A 5772-nucleotide genomic window follows, 5' to 3' on the forward strand; every position below is an offset into this window, starting at 1 on the left:
TTGATGCCTTGATAAGATTGGGTCAGACTATGGCTTAGTCAGACTTAAGGGAGTATCTGCAATTTTCACCCCTCTTATGCGGCTTCTATGGTTACATTCAAGTAAAATAGCAAAAATTTACAAACTTGTGAAAAATGAGATCTTGAAAGTGTTCTATAATTTCTACCTTAAATATAAAGTAAAACTAAGTACCAGATCGATGTTGTTCCATTTATAGTTCTACAACACAAAAATTGCTTTAGATGTCATCCAACAAGGGAGTTGGAGATGGCATTCTAATTCTGGAATGCGCAGTTTTTTTTTTTTTTTTTTTTAAGCAAATAAGGAAAGGGCTACATGAGAGGATCTTTACCACTTCTGATCTGAAAGGAAAAAGAAGTGGGAGATCCTAAAAACGAAAAAGGGGTGGGCTCTCCAACAACAAACCAAAAACGAACTAAAACAGTGCAACAATAATTACAAATAGTAGGAAATGGGTCAAACAAGTGATCTGGACCTCTCAAAGGGCCGCACAAGGCGGTACCAGAAGCTAAAGGGGCACAGACAAAATCTGAGCCCCCAGATTTCACCAGCGACGACCACCGGACGATGATAGAAGCGAAAGGGGCACTGTTAATATGACCTTCAATGAAAGTCGTTTAATTAGGTTTTCGTAATGCGTGCCTAAATTCAGCTTCTGGCTGGTTATTCAAAGTAGTATCGTATCACTAGTACTAGAGATAACTGTACTTCTACAGAAATACTGCAGAATGTAAAGGGAATTGCTTAATACAATATTCTTGATTTATAGGCATAGGCTGGAGACTGGAATTTTGTACTGCAGTAGGCTATATTCATTATGTAAATGAAAGGTGCTTTAAATTGGCTAGGGCAGCTCTTATGTGTGTCATGTTTGACTGGTGAGAAATTCTTGAATTCACCTCAACTGTTAGAAGTGAAGAAACCATTTTCACACCATAAAGGAGGTGATTAGGGAGAGGCTGTTTTCATTCATATATATATATATATATACAGTTTGGTGTTAAAGTACTTGCTCCGTAGGCCACTTTTAATTAGCTTCCACATGAACACATGACTAGGTTAACAGTTTATTACAGAGAACATATATATATATATATATATGTTCTCTGTAATAAACTGTTAACCTAGTCATGTGTTCATGTGGAAGCTAATTAAAAGTGGCCTACGGAGCAAGTACTTTAACACCAAACTGTACGTTGCAGGAGAAGAGAGGTTATGAAATATCACTTTCAATCCTCATATCAAGTTGGGGAAGCATGTGCTGGAGCATTAGTGATTTTGCCCACTTGAGTCTATCAAATACTAGCTAGACTGGCAAGGTGGAAATAATGTTAATTTCAAGATATGTTCCAAAATGTTTCTGAGAAGAGTTCTATTATTCTTGTTCAACTTAGAAATCCAACTCAACCCCAAGTTTTTGCTGTACTTTATGAAAATTGGCATTTAAATTGCTTCCATTTCCTCCGGTTTTAATTTGGATGTGAGACAAGTGTTAAAAAAAAAAAAAAAAAAAAAAAAATCTCATTGTCAATGCATCATCACAAGGACTGAGTGGCATGGAGTGGAAAGACAAGGTTTTGGTGATAGGATTCCATATTGATAGATGATGCAAACCTAGCCAGTAGTTGTTGATTTCATGCATGAAAAAAAAAAAAAAGAAAAAAAAAAGGATGAAAGGTATAAATCGGCCTTATCTTGAGATTTCAAGATCGGATGATCAAGACAATATTGGTGGTGTTGGAAAGTCCATTCAAAGGGATACAAATTTATATTTCATGAAGATTTCTAAATTTTACTGTTTATTAGGTGAAAACAAGCTATAAATATAACTACAAAAAATTGTTTCTTGAATATGGGCAGACAACATATGACTATTTATATGAAAGGGAAGGCCTCATGCAACGTGTAAAAATGTTGCATATTTACGGTAGTTTTTTTTGTTTTTTTTTTTTTGTCCGCGGTGTAAGAATGGTCAGAATGGTGTGTGAACAAAAAAAGTTAAGGTTTTGTCGCTAAATTTCACTAACAGCTTTAGAACGAATGTACGAACAAGTGACGGTACTCTCTTGAAGTCCCTAGAGTACCCAACATCAACATGTCTAGGTGACTCCTTTGGTGACAATACTTCTAAAATTGATCCTTAAAGTCTTCATTCATAACTTATGCATGAAGACCTAACTTTTTACACAAAAAGACTTAGGAGTTGAAAAGCTTTACAACCCAAGTTTTGATCACCGAATAGGGCTAATTTCGAAAGGCATAGCATCATGCAAGTTAGAAAATGAAGTATTTATGTTAGAATATTTTTCAGCTCTATTAATTATACGACTTTCAAGAAGAAAAACTCTCTCCTTTTGTCTTTTCATTAGAACAAAAGTGAAAATATATATCCTTATTTAGAAACTTTTTTCTCTTAGTATGCTATTATGTTAAATTTAGAATGTGATTACTCTTTCCATTCAACAAAAAGGGAGATTTTTATCAAAATAAAAGAGATCGAGCTCACAGCACATGTACACTGCTTTCATCTGGATTTAGGTGGCTAATGCGAGCCCTAGATGGGTAAGCATATACAGCGATTGGCTAGGGCAGACTAAACCTGTCGTGAAGTATCTGACCCACAAAAAATTGGGACCACTTTGTTAGAAAGAGTGGCAATGAACCAACTGAGGAGGTATTGATCATTCTTTTCCCAAAGCACGAACTTGGGATTGGGAGCATCCTTGGTGGGATTAGGAATGAATTTGGATGGGCACGGCTCAGCGCTAGCTATCAACAATGCCCATTAGATCATTATTGCGAAGTATAGGACGAAACTAACAGACACAAACTAGGCAGTTTTGGTCGTCTAATTTGGTAATCACAAGATGGTTGATGTTTGGTATGGAGAAGGAGATAGCAACAGTGTTGGTAGCGAAAGTGTTGCTAGCTAGACTCGACCATTTGATGGAGAAATTAGATGTGAACTTTGATACCATATAAAGAACTGTTTTGAAAAGATTAATTCCTGAAAATTCTAAAACGACTCCAATTATCACCTACTCACACGTCTAGGAGTTTTACAGAAAAAAAAAACAGAAACCAGATCTAACTTAGCAGTTAAGAAATCAACCAAATACTGATATGAAATATGCAATCAAGAACACAGAAATTTGGTTACGAAGAGGAAACCATTTAGAGAACTCTCTAAATGTAAAACCTCTCCGGGGCAGCCAAACCCAGGAAATCAATTCACTAAATAGAAGAATAAGGAATACAAGAAGAATAACAAAACCTTTGACTCTTCCTTGTACACGACAAGCGACCCACTTGACTTCTACCGCAGTAGCCCTTTCCAGAACATCTGGCACAATTCTTCTATAAGATTTCCTTTCACCGGAACTCCGATTGGCTTCACGTATTTAATCCCTTCTCAAATAAGCTAGAACAATATCTCTCTCTAAGCACCCAGATATTTGCTCAATAAAATACGTACTTGTAAATGTAGCAAAATCGTGTTTAAATAGAAAATAACCCTAATAAGTCACCCAGGTCCGGACCCTGCAGATCTGAGGTCCGGACATGCCTCATAAAATGCACTTTCGGGAACTGGGGTCCGGACCCGGGGAATTGAGGTCCGGACCCTGCTTGAAAAATCAAGTTTCTGGAAATGGGGTCCGGACCCGGCTTCTGGAGGTCCGGACCCGGACTGTCCAGTCTTCATCAACAACTCCGATCGATGGGCGTTTGTGGTCCGATTGAGCTGAAATTTTGCAGGGACGTTCATAACACATGAATCTACATTATGAACGGTGGAGATTGGATTCTGAGCATTCTATATCAGTGTTTGAGCCGTGAACAGTAGCATCTGCATTTTGGAACTGAATTAAGCCAACACAAGAACTAACAAACTCCCCCTTTGGCAATTCAGTGACAAAACCAAAATGTCGAGCCAATCCCATCATCTCCCCATATTTACTCCCCCTTTTTGTCACAGAATGACAAAAGGTCTTCATGTTTCCTGAAACACTTCACAAAATACATCAAGACATATGTGGAACAAGAAGACATAAATAAAACTCATGAAAAAAAATGATGCGTGATTATAAAGAAACATCAGCAAAACTCCCCCTCAATGTATGACTCAATTAACAACAGGAAACTGGAAATGCAAAGCATGTTTCTCCCCCTTTAAAAGTTAAATGAACACACATGATAACACATCAATGACTCATGTATTGCACAATGAATATCCAAAAGCTTTCCTTTTTTTTTTCTTTTTTTTTTTTTTAAAAAAAAACAAAACACCAAAGAAAACTTGTATAGATAAGCAATAGATCATGCATGCTCGTATGAATATCTGAACAATTCGGAGTGATCAACAAGCTACACTTACACCGTAAATGTACCATATGCATGACACAACCTTGGTCTGTGAATGCAGTCAAGTAGGCAATAATCAGAAATCTCATGTGATGGTGTAGTGTGTGAGTACTCCCATTAACTAAGATTTCATCAATGAAAGGTAAATCTAGGCAGACATTTTGTAAAGGAAGACCAGCAGTCTGATTCAAACCACAGTAAAACCTTATAATGTTAGGACCTAGATTCCCTCATCCGATACACTCCCCCTGAGACTGATCATTTTCTTTTACCATGTCCTTTAGTAATCATCTATTTCCGCAATGATTTGATCACTGATTCTTTCTTTAGGGACAGACAGAAGCAAAATGAAATCATCTGAGCTTATTTTATGCCCTTTTTTTTTTTTTTTTTTTTTGGAAAATGGTGGAATTTTTTGGAGCTAGGTTCAATTAACGAGTTGGTCAAGTGGCAAGATTCTACACTGCCTATCTTCCAAACAAAATGTTTTCTCCAAATTTCCAAACATATAACAAAAATCTAAACCTAATGGGGGCAAAAAGTGCACAATTTCGAACATGAGAAAAACTGACTCTTACTCCTTTAACAGTCTTCAGAAAAACAAGGTATATCAGAAACATATGGAGCAATAGATGTAAATTGCAGAAATATTGACCCCACTCATATGTAAAATATTCATTTGAGCACAAGACATGAGAAACTGAGTATCTAACAATTAAAACAATCTAAAAGAATAAAAAATAATCAAATAAAATAAAAACAAAGCAAACAAAAATTAAGAAAAAAATGCCCTAGAACAGCTATAGACAAATATCAATATGCTCAATTTCTAGGCATGGTCTATGTGCCCACCTAATCTAGGTGAGTCCATTACCACTCCCCCTCAATGGGTGAATGGTATTAATCTTCTTGACCCAAACTTTCTTCACATCAGGGACAACTGTGTGACTCTTATCCAAGACATTTAACTGGGTGATAACACCCCTTAGCATGTTGAATAATTCCTCATGACTATTCCTAGAACGAAAATAATCTCTTTTTGACTCATGATTATTCAACTGAAAACAATTAGGGCGAATATGCCCAATCTTACCACAATGATGACATGTAGGAATGAACCTTTGAGAAGGTTGGTTCCTTGCAAGGTAAACAAAGTTTGAGTTGCTTCTAGGTAAAAAGTGCTCACCCCGAGAGTACTTACCTTTCTTACCCTTCTTACCTCTTGAGGTCGCAGTAGCTGTTTTCTTCTTTTTCTTTAAGACTTCTTTTCCTCTTCTTCCTGAGGAGTGAACAGCAACTAGCTTATCTTTATCCAATGGCTCTTCCAAGTTTTCTGTTTCAACAAAAACTTTCTTGGAAGAAGAAGCAAGGTTAGAGGAATGAGCAATA

Source organism: Corylus avellana, chromosome 1 (genome assembly GCF_965113065.1).
Source record: "Corylus avellana chromosome 1, dhCorAvel1.hap1.2, whole genome shotgun sequence".
In the NCBI taxonomy this organism is placed as follows: Eukaryota; Viridiplantae; Streptophyta; class Magnoliopsida; order Fagales; family Betulaceae; genus Corylus; species Corylus avellana.